Raw genomic sequence first — 10,956 nt, forward strand, 5'->3', positions numbered from 1 at the left:
CAGTGACCTTAGGACATGGAGATCACTTATTTTCTGCCCCATAACAAAGGGAAAGATCATGTGGTCAGGGTATGCTCCTTATCCTAGTTCTCAGAGGGCCATTTCTTTCTCTTCCCCTCTGACTCTAAGAAATTGAGAGAGGAAAAAATGCATTACATAAGGACAACTACAGATTCTGATTTCAAGTCACTCCTTCACAAAGGAAATTTCTAAGGTGCTGGTTTCCAGTAAAACAAAGTCACAGAACTCTCTCATTCTGTAGTTGTTCAGATTTCAAATCTGTGAAGTGCAAGAGCACTTGTCTAAAAGGGACAAGAAAACTCCCCAGAACTGCAGCCTGAGTTTGATTTATTATAATAATAATAATAAAGACACCTCATGGTACTACTGATAAGAGCTAGCCAACGTAAATCAGACTAAATCTGTATCCTGTTTTCTCTTCTCTTTGGGTAAAGTAAGCACCTGTCCAACCTCTTCTGAATAACAGATCAACACTAAAAATAATGGAGGGATGACACAGCAATTCAGCTTGATTTTGCTAGAATCTTTAAAATCCAGCACCCCTTTCCACAAATCTGGTATGTGACATTCCAATAGAAATACATTTTTTAAAGTTCCTGCTTCCAGTATCTTGTCCTGTCGAACATTGGGATCTAGGAGTGGAGTGGGGGGAGGAAGCCACTGTTACTATACTGTGGATACTAAGATAATATACTGTTTGTTCTACAATCCTTATCACCATAGTATCTGAGCACCTTCCCAGGACATTAACCAATATGACTAAAATTCGTCATGTGTGGTTTGCTCTCTCTCTCTCTCTCTCTCGTCTTCTACCTGGTGGGAGAATTGTCTGTGCAGTGTAGTGTTTTGATAAGGTTTGGTTTAAATAGTCCCTAACCACCTCTTTCTCTGTGGATGAAAGAGGTGGTTAGGGACTATTTAGAAAAGCTGGACGTGCACAAGTCCATGGGGCCGGACGAGTTGCATCTGAGAGTGCTAAAGGAATTGGCGGATGTGATTGCAGAGCCATTGGCCATTATCTTTGAAAACTCGTGGTGAACGGGGGAAGTCCCAGATGACTGGAAAAAGGCTAATGTAGTGCCAATCTTTAAAAAAGGGAAGAAGGAGGATCCTGGGAACTACAGGCCAGTCAGCCTCACCTCAGTCCCTGGAAAAATCATGGAGCAGGTCCTCAAGGAATCAATCCTGAAGCACTTACACGAGAGGAAAGTGATCAGGAACAGTCAGCATGGATTCACCAAGGGTAGGTCATGCCTGACTAATCTAATCGCCTTCTATGATGAGATTACTGGTTCTGTGGATGAAGGGAAAGCAGTGGATGTATTGTTTCTTGACTTTAGCAAAGCTTTTGACACGGTCTCCCACAGTATTCTTGTCAGCAAGTTAAAGAAGTATGGGCTGGATGAATGCACTATAAGGTGGGTAGAAAATTGGCTAGATTGTCGGGCTCAACGGGTAGTGATCAATGGCTCCATGTCTAGTTGGCAGCCGGTGTCAAGTGGAGTGCCCCAGGGGTCTGTCCTGGGGCCGGTTTTGTTCAATATCTTCATAAATGATCTGGAGGATGGTGTGGATTGCACTCTCAGCAAATTTGCGGATGATACTAAACTGGGAGGAGTGGTAGATACGCTGGAGGGCAGGGATAGGATACAGAGGGACCTAGACAAATTGGAGGATTGGGCCAAAAGAAATCTGATCAGGTTCAATAAGGATAAGTGCAGGGTCTTGCACTTAGGACGGAAGAACCCAATGCACAGCTACAGACTAGGGACCGAATGGCTAGGCAGCAGTTCTGCGGAAAAGGACCCAGGGGTTACAGTGGACGAGAAGCTGGATATGAGTCAGCAGTGTGCCCTTGTTGCCAAGAAGGCCAATGGCATTTTGGGATGTATATGTAGGCGCATTGCCAGCAGATCGAGGGACGTGATCGTTCCCCTCTATTCGACATTGGTGAGGCCTCATCTGGAGTACTGTGTCCAGTTTTGGGCCCCACACTACAAGAAGGATGTGGATAAATTGGAGAGAGTCCAGCGAAGGGCAACCAAAATGATTAGGGGTCTGGAACACATGACTCATGAGGAGAGGCTGAGGGAACTGGGATTGTTTAGTCTGCAGAGGAGAAGAATGAGGGGGGATTTGATAGCTGCTTTCAACTACCTGAGAGGTGGTTCCAGAGAGGATGGTTCTAGACTATTCTCAGTGGTAGAAGAGGACAGGACAAGGAGTAATGGTCTCAAGTTGCAGGGAGGTGGTAGAATCTCCTTCCTTAGAAGTTTTTAAGGTCAGGCTTGACAAAGCCCTGGCTGGGATGGTTTGATTGGGGATTGGTCCTGCTTTGAGCAGGGGGTTGGACTAGATGACCTCCTGAGGTCCCTTCCAACCCTGATATTCTATGATTCTATGAAATATGGCTGCCGTCTTAAGTTTACATGATGGTAACCCTTCTGTCTGACCAATGGAAGTTCTGATAAATACCAAAAGGTGGGTTAGTGCTCTTTGACCATTAGAACTGTAGCCTTGACATGAAGCCTTGAAGGTAAGAGTGAGTAAAAGAAGAAGCCCTCATGACTCTGATAATGATGCAGAAGATTGCCCCTGGATAGGAGGTTGGGAACAAGGTATCTTTTGTGTATTAAAAAGACAATTCTCCTTAGAATTTTTAATAACAACAAAGTTTGGATTCATTTAGCTGTTATGTAGAGCTCAGAAGAGCAATTGGTTTGTTGCTAATAAAACTTCTAATTGTACTTGTTCAGCATAAGAAACGCTAGTTAGCAAGCTGTTTAAAATTCCTGTAATTAAGGAGGGAACTGGAATAGATTTCAGTTGGTGGAACTACTTCATATCTCAATCCAATAGGAAACCAACAACTGTACAAAGATACCAGTTCCAGGATGAAATATATTTGTATGCTGTTTTTTTCCATTTTAAAGGTGTACTTAGCCTCTCTCAGGGCAAAGCCCCTCAGTTATATAATCCCTTTTATTATTATTGGTCCTGATATACAGTATTTATTTATTTTAGTTTTCCTTGTCATTTTCTATATGTGCATGTTACGTTCATGGTCTTGTCTGAGTACTCGCTGTTAGTAGCTAACTTATCAGCTGAAAATTCTTTGCTATAATGATAAAATATGAACAATGAGAGCATGGCCTGGTGGATAATCTTACTGACGTAGGGACATTTTAGCTGTCAGTATTTGCCTTAAAACTAAAATTTTCTGTTTTACTCTGTGACCTGGTTAATTATATTGTCACTTCATTGTTCTTCTAAACATTACAATAAAAGCATTCAAAGACATCTTAATATGTACAACAAACAAGGGCTTGCTCCTTTTCTCATTGAAATCAATACTGTAAGAGTTTTGTCTAGTTTATGTGGGAGCAGGGTTAGGCCCTAAGCTTTGGTACTGAATACCTGAATCTTTGAGGGGCTGAGTGCTCTCATCTGCTAGGACTGGACTCTGATACTCCAAACAGGTCAGCCAGTTTGGAAGATCCCCCTAAATAGATACGTAAGACCAGATCTTCAGCTGGTGTGAACTGACATATCTCCATTGACCTCTCAGTGAAGCTATGCTGATTTACACCAGCTGGAGATCTGGACCATCATCTGCAGAAGGTCCATAAAATGGAATAATGTGAGATTAAGGAGGCTTGGTGGAGTGGCTAAAAGTAGGAATTCAGGACTCATTTGCTTCACTCTCCTGTGGGTAGAAATAGGAATCATGCTTAAACCTTTATAATTTATGGTTTTCAAAATAATTTTATTCTTTCTTTAAACATTGGCTTTAGTTGGTTAAAAATTTTCAAAAATTTTACTAGACTGGATAAAGAAATTAGGAGTGAAGCAACGGAACAGGATTTATCAGTTCCGTGCAGTCCTGGGGGTCACGTTGCTTCTGAGATTCTGCCTTGCCTTTCCCAGTTATGTTTGCCGATAAGGTTCAGTTGTAGTTCAGAGGATTTATGGAACATGCTTGGAGCACTCAGGGAAGACATAATTATTCAATTTTATTAACAAGTACATAGTTCTTTCCTTAGCTTGATAAGCTCAGAAGGATTACTTACCCGTAAAAATCTCATAGCAGCCAATAATTCACAGATGAACCAATATCCTTTCTGTAGTTTGTTTTTTAAGCAGATTTTCTACCTGGCGAATAATTGCTTTTTTCTGTCCATCAGAATCAAAGCTGTGAAAGGTATTAGGAAATGGCTACTTGTTACAAAATGGAAAGATGGCAGAACGTTAGTAAGATTCAGTGACGACCTCTTCTTCCTGTGTCTTACTGAATTCATTTGTATCTTGCTGTCTGTGTGCTATAATTTTGGGTTGTTAATATCTTAAATTATAATCAGGTTAATTAACACTGGAGAAGAGAGGCCCATAGAATTCCTGCAGGCACACCAAAGACTCTTCAACTAGCCTTCCCTACATATTGTGGTCCAACCTTTTCAATGCTGTGGGCCAGATGCTAGTTTTGCAGCACCTCTGTGGACCACATACAGAAATATAATTCCAGAATCGATTTTAGGATTTAGCCATTAAGGCACTAATGGGGTTAAGAAGTAACAAAATTAAATAAAAAAGATACTAGCTCACCTCTTTCTTGAATTTCAATGAGATATCAACTCAGGGGCACACCCAGAAATTTTTTAAATGGTAACCATGCCCCTCTGCATCCTGACTCAGAGAGGAGACTCTGGCGGGGGCCTCACTGCAGTCCATATATATGCTCAGACCCTCTGGCTTGTGCAGCAGTAAAGATTCTCCCTCCCCCGACTTGCAGAATGGGTTTCTGGCTGCACTGATCATAGGGGAGGCAGGATACAGTGCTAGGGGGCCCAACTGCACCCCTATCCCCACCCACTGGCCGGTTCTGAGGCCACAGAGACCCAGTAGCTGCTGCCTCCCCTCCTAGACACGCCTTAGACAGCTGCGTGGCCACTGCTCACACAGGAGGTAATGGGCTGGGGCACTCACATCTCCTTCCAGCTGGGAGCCACTGCCAGAGTCCTGGTGCTGCAGGGTGGTAGGGGACTGGAGGCCTTACCAATCCCCTGAGCTTCCTGCTCCAGGTGGGCCAGCTGCAGGGAGGGGGACTGTGTGTAGACCATATACCAGATCTCTACACAGGGGGCCCATTGGACTGCATATTACTGGATCTCTCTGGGCTGCACCACGTACAGGGCTGGACAAAATCATTCTGCAGGCTGGAGCCCGATTGGGCAAGTTGGATCACTGGTACTCTCCAGTGTCAGATGGCCATGTTCTTACTGTACGAGCGAAATACCAGAAGCTAGGAAGTCCTACATTTTAATCCAAACTCTGATATTGAGTGACTCAGTACAGGTCACTGGACTCATTGGCATCAATTTCTGTAGCTGTATAATGCAGAAATAGCACTTTATTTACCTACTGTACTTGACGGTGCTGTGAGAATTTAATTAATATTTAGAAACAGTGGACCAGATCCTCATCTGGATTAAACTGAAGTATGTAGAGCTACACCAACAAAGATATGCTAGTTTACACTAGCTGAGAACCTATTCCTTTGTTTGTTTTATGGGCAGAGTTTGTAGTGCTGCTTGTAAAGATTTTCCAATACTTTCCATTATAAGACACGTTGCGTATAACTTTGCCAACATTTAATCCAGAGATGCCAAGGGTTGGCTGTCCTTAAGAGTGAGATTTGCAGTCCCAAGAAGTGAGATTCAAGGCCAAAGAGTGAGACTTTCCAGGTGGCGTGTTTGTCATTGCTTAAGACAGGGACTCTCATATTTGGTCCTTGGCAACATCCAATAGTCCAGCACTTATCATAGAATCATAGAATATCACGGTTGGAAGGGACCTCAGGAGGTCATCTAGTCCAACCCCCTGCTCAAAGCAGGACCAATCCCCAACTAAATCATCCCAGCCAGGGCTTTATCAAGCCTGACCTTAAAAATATCTAAGGAAGGAGATTCCACCACCTCCCTATGTAACGCATTCCAGTGTTTCACCACCCTCCTAGTGAAAAAGTTTTTCCTAATATCCAACCTAAACCTCCCCCACTGCAACTTGAGACCATTACTCCTTGTTCTGTCATCCTCTAGCACTGAGAACAGTCTAGATCCATCCTCTTTGGAACCCCCTTTCAGGTAGTTGAAAGCAGCTATCAAATCCCCCCTCATTCTTCTCTTCTACAGACTAAACAATCCCAGTTCCCTCAGCCTCTCCTCATAAGTCATGTGTTCCAGTCCCCTAATCATTTTGGTTGCCCTCCACTGGATGTTTTCCAATTTTTCCACATCCTTCTTGTAGTGTGGGGCCCAAAACTGGACACAGTACTCCAGATGAGGCCTCACCAATGTCGAATAGAGGGGAACGATCACGTCCCTCGATCTGCTGGCAATGCGCCTACATATACATCCCAAAATGCCATTGGCCTTCTTGGCAACAAGGGCACACTGTTGACTCATATCCAGCTTCTCGTCCACTGTAACCCCTGGGTCCTTTTCTGCAGTACTGCTGCCGAGCCATTCGGTCCCTAGTCTGTAGCGGTGCATGGGATTCTTCCGTCCTAAGTGCAAGACTCTGCACTTGTCCTTGTTGAACCTCATCAGATTTCTTTTGGCCCAATCCTCCAATTTGTCTAGGTCCCTCTGTATCCTATCCCTACCCTCCAGCGTATCTACCTCTCCTCCCAGTTTAGTGTCATCTGCAAACTTGCTGAGGGTGCAATCCACACCATCCTCCAGATCATTAATGAAGATATTGAACAAAACCGGCCTGAGGACCAACCCTTGGGGCACTCCACTTGATAGTGGCTGCCAACTAGACATGGAGCCATTGATCACTACCCATTGAGCCCGACAATCTAGCCAACTTTCTATTCACCTTATAGTCCATTCATCTAGCCCATACTTCTTTAACTTGCTGGCAAGAATACTGTGGGAGACCGTGTCAAAAGCTTTGCTAAAGTCAAGGAACAACACATCCACCGCTTTCCCCTCATCCACAGAGCCAGTTATCTCATCATAGAAGGCAATTAGATTAATAGTTTGTTTTAAAATATACATTGCTCAATATTGCATATGAAACACTTAAATGTCCTAATTCATATTAAATTCTAGGGCATGTGAGAATTCTATATGCAATGCAAAACAGAACAGCTCCCGGCAACACAGTGTATATTTTAAAACAGAAGTCTTGCCAGCTACTGGGACAATGAAGGGCCATGAATTTGTCCTGTGTGCTTTAAATTTTGAATTGTATTTTGCAGAACCTGCAAACTTCTGAACACGTCCTGCTCATTTTTTGGGCGAATTCGTATTTTTTGTCCCCTCATCCCCTTCGGTGTAGCTTCCTCTCTCCTCTGAGGTGTGCCTGTAGTCTCCATGGTTATCACAGTACACAAGCTTGGGAAGCAGCTTTCCAAGCTCTAAGCCCCATGCATGAGGCCCTGGATATATTGTCTTTTTCAGTGATTGAGTAAAAGTATTTTAAATCTTGATATATTTACTCAAAATGAGTGAGATAAGATTAGGAATGTACGTGTGAGTGAGACAGCATGATAATGAGTGAGTCTCACACCCAATGAGTGAAGTTTAATATGTCTGTTGATCATTCAGGCTGAAATTTTCCATGCCAGGTGTCTTCTTCATCCTGAATTTTGTAGGAAAATCTCACCAGAAATGGTTGTGACATTTCTGAGAATGAGATAAGAGAAAAATACTTTTTGCCCATGTTTTAAACATTTTTTTTTACGAGGGTTTTGTTAAGAAACGCCTCCATACTTTGGAGCAAGCAATTGCAATTTGGCAGAGAATTGCCTTTGTGTCAGGATTGGCTTTTTGCTGTCCTTCTGGAAAAAAAACTGCCCAAATTTGGCCAAGGTATATCTTTGAAAAATCTCAGTTTGCACAATCTCTGAGGCGTTTTAGACTTTGTCAGCTTAATTCTCCAAAGATTCCATCTATACTGACCATCCTCCCCACTCAGGGGTACAGCAGCTGAGCTGGACTTTCCATGCAGTTGCTGCTCCCAGCTGCTGCAGGCTGTTGTGTCACTATGCACATGAACTGAGTTCAGAAGGAGACTCCTGTGCTCTTAATGCTCACCCTGTTGGTGCCTAGGAAGCATGGAGAAGCAGGAAGCAGCCTGACTAATGCAGAGGGGAGAGGAGCCAGGCCTAGGGGGAAGTGGAGAGGGTAGATTTGGAGCCAGGACGTGGGGGAATACTGGGACTGACTGTCCAAGGAGTCTGGATGGTGTTGGGGTGAGGAGGAGGTCTGGGGTTAGGAACCCAAGAACAATCACTGGGACTGGAGTCTGTCGTGGGGTGAAGGCTGGGACTTGGATGAGGAGCTCAGATGGGATACTGGCTGGGCAAGGAGACTGGAAATGAGACTGGTGGACAGAGACTGGGACTGGCTAGGCAAAGAGACTGGGTTTATGATGAGGAGTGTGTGAGTGGTCAGGGGGGAGAGTATTGATAAAATTGGCTTAGGGACAGTCTTGTGGGGGATAGAGGCAGAACGGTCTGTAGTCTCTATAGTACAGTCCCCTCCAGAACCTGGAATGGAACTCAATATTCCTGTGTCTCACCATTCATTTTTTGTCAGCAAATAGTTATGAATCACACCTGCAAAGTGTGTGTCTCATCACCCTCTAAGTGGCTGATCTATTGAGGATGACAATATACTACTGCTACCAGTTTCTTAGCTAGCTCCTGCAATCCCCTGCTTCATTCATTAGAAACCTTCCAACTTCTGCCATAAATGAGGCAAAGGTCCTGCAGACAACAGGTTTCTTCACTACACAACCCCAATTAATCCCCAGAGCATGGTCCATCCTGTCATGTGCACTGAATGACGCAGAGGTCTAGTGGAAAAAGTAATATTTGATCATGTAATTAAAGACTGTATCATAATGCATATGCACAAGAGGGCCAAATTACTTACTTCTCTCATTTCCAACTTTTGAGTGCTTGACTTTGCAACCTTAATATTCTTTTAATATAGTTTTTGTATGAAATGTTGATATTTTTCCAAAATTTGAGTGACTCAAGTCCATGAGAATGGGAAAAATCAAACATTCTTTAAATTTAGGGCCTGATCTTCAGCAGGTATAAATACATATGGCTCAGTTAAAGACAATGGAGTTATTCCAACCTGTTCTCACTGAGGATCTGTCCCTTAAATTCTTTCCAAGCATACTGCTTTATTTTCCTGAATCTAAAATGGTTTTCTTGCACTTTAAGTTCTGAGAATGCCTTTCCTTTTTCCAATGAATGTGTTATTTTCTTCTTGTGCCTCCAGCCAGCTAAACTTGGGAGATTAGTCACAAGCAGAGATGTACATTTTCCCTGTTAGTATTCATGCTGTACCATTAAATACATTAAATTCACCAACCAATTTTTAAAAAATATTAATACCTCAATTTCAGCAGAAACTTTTAATTTAAACCCTAGTGCAGACTGAGTCAGGGTAAGCTTCCACAGAGAGCTCTACCGATGCACCTCACCCGGGACACATGGTGGAAAGCAAACACATTTTCACTTTAATCAGGACCTAACAGCCTATCTTTACTTAAAGTAGCGTCACTTAATGATTAAACACCAACAGTTGAACTAACACGAACATTTAGCTTGAGTAATTGGGGACGGATTGTGGTTGGCCCTGCATGGATGCATGAGAGAGTAGGTGGGGTAAAAGAGTCTTGCCCCATTTTCCACAGCACCGCCATGCAAAGGGCCAGCATGTGGCCTATGAAGGACTTAAGTGGGACTGAAGTGGTGCATAGTCATTGTGCGTGGCCCTTTGCAGGGATGAATTCCACACACTAAAGGTGAGGACTGTTTCAGGTTAGCACCTGTGCTACCCTCTCCAAGGTGCTAGGAAAGAGTGACGTGAGAGTGTAGCCATGCCCCACCCTCCTCCATGCCCATCAGCAGATGGGACCCAACAAAAAAGGAGTGCATTCTGCACCTTTTTCAAAAGCATGCACTTCTTCCACAATCCCCAAAGCATTTTGGTAGAGTCAGCAAGAATTCCACTGGGGGTTCTCCCTGCTACAGTACTTCTCCCCTTTTCCCATGTGCAAGCCGAATTCTGTTGCCTGGCATTGCATGTGTGATCTCTAACACCAAAGCCGCAGGCACTCAATATAAGATGCAAAATGCAACCTTGTACCAAAATTACATGTGCTGTGTAATGTGAATAGTGTCGTTCACCGTGAAAGAGTATAGCCATTGTTCTGTAAAATGTATCTTTTTAAATACTTCACTCCCCATTTTTCCTCCAGCAGCTGCAAATGTTTCAAGCCTCCCTCCTCCGTCCCAAAGGCTATCTCGGATAAGGTGGCAAAAAAGAACGCACGTGCGATGAAATGTTCTCCGAGTCATGCAGTCGTCCGGCACTGACAGAGCTCAGCAGAATGTGTGGAGGGACACAATAACAGAGTACAGGAAAGCAGCTGATGAACGTCAGGAGAGGTGGAAGCAGGAAGATCAGAGGAGGCATGAGGCAACCCTGAGGCTACTGCGGGATCAAACGGACATGCTCCGGTGGAGGTTCATGAACAGCAGCAGGATCACAGACTGCCACTGCAGCCCCTGTTTAACCGCCATCCCTCCTCCCTAAGTTCCATCATCCTCACCCAGACGCCCAAGAACGCGGGGGTGGGGGTGGGCAGGAGGCTCCAGGCACCCACCCACTCCACCCCAGTGGACAGTCCAAGCAACAGAAGGCTGTCACTCAACAAGTTTTGAAGTGGCCTTTTCCTTCCCTCCTCCCACAGCCAACCCGGGCTACCTTGTGAGTTATCTCCCTATTTTTATAATCAATTAATAAAGAATACATATTTTTTAAACGATAGTGACTTTATTTCTATTTCGGCTTCTACAACTTTCATAACAGCAGCGCCCTCCTCTCCCATACTAAGCAAAGCACG

General features: G+C 44.0%; 1 long non-coding RNA gene across 1 annotated transcript; it reads left to right on the forward strand.

The window, feature by feature from the left end:
* The first annotated feature begins 454 nt into the window (after window positions 1-454).
* Window positions 455-10,667, forward strand: LOC141992962 (uncharacterized). Its single transcript, XR_012640700.1, has 3 exons — window positions 455-578; window positions 1,118-1,264; window positions 10,309-10,667. It is a non-coding gene; the product is annotated as an uncharacterized LOC141992962 (long non-coding RNA).
* The last annotated feature ends 289 nt before the right edge of the window (window positions 10,668-10,956 follow it).

Source organism: Natator depressus, chromosome 8, assembly GCF_965152275.1.
Source record: "Natator depressus isolate rNatDep1 chromosome 8, rNatDep2.hap1, whole genome shotgun sequence".
In the NCBI taxonomy this organism is placed as follows: Eukaryota; Metazoa; Chordata; order Testudines; family Cheloniidae; genus Natator; species Natator depressus.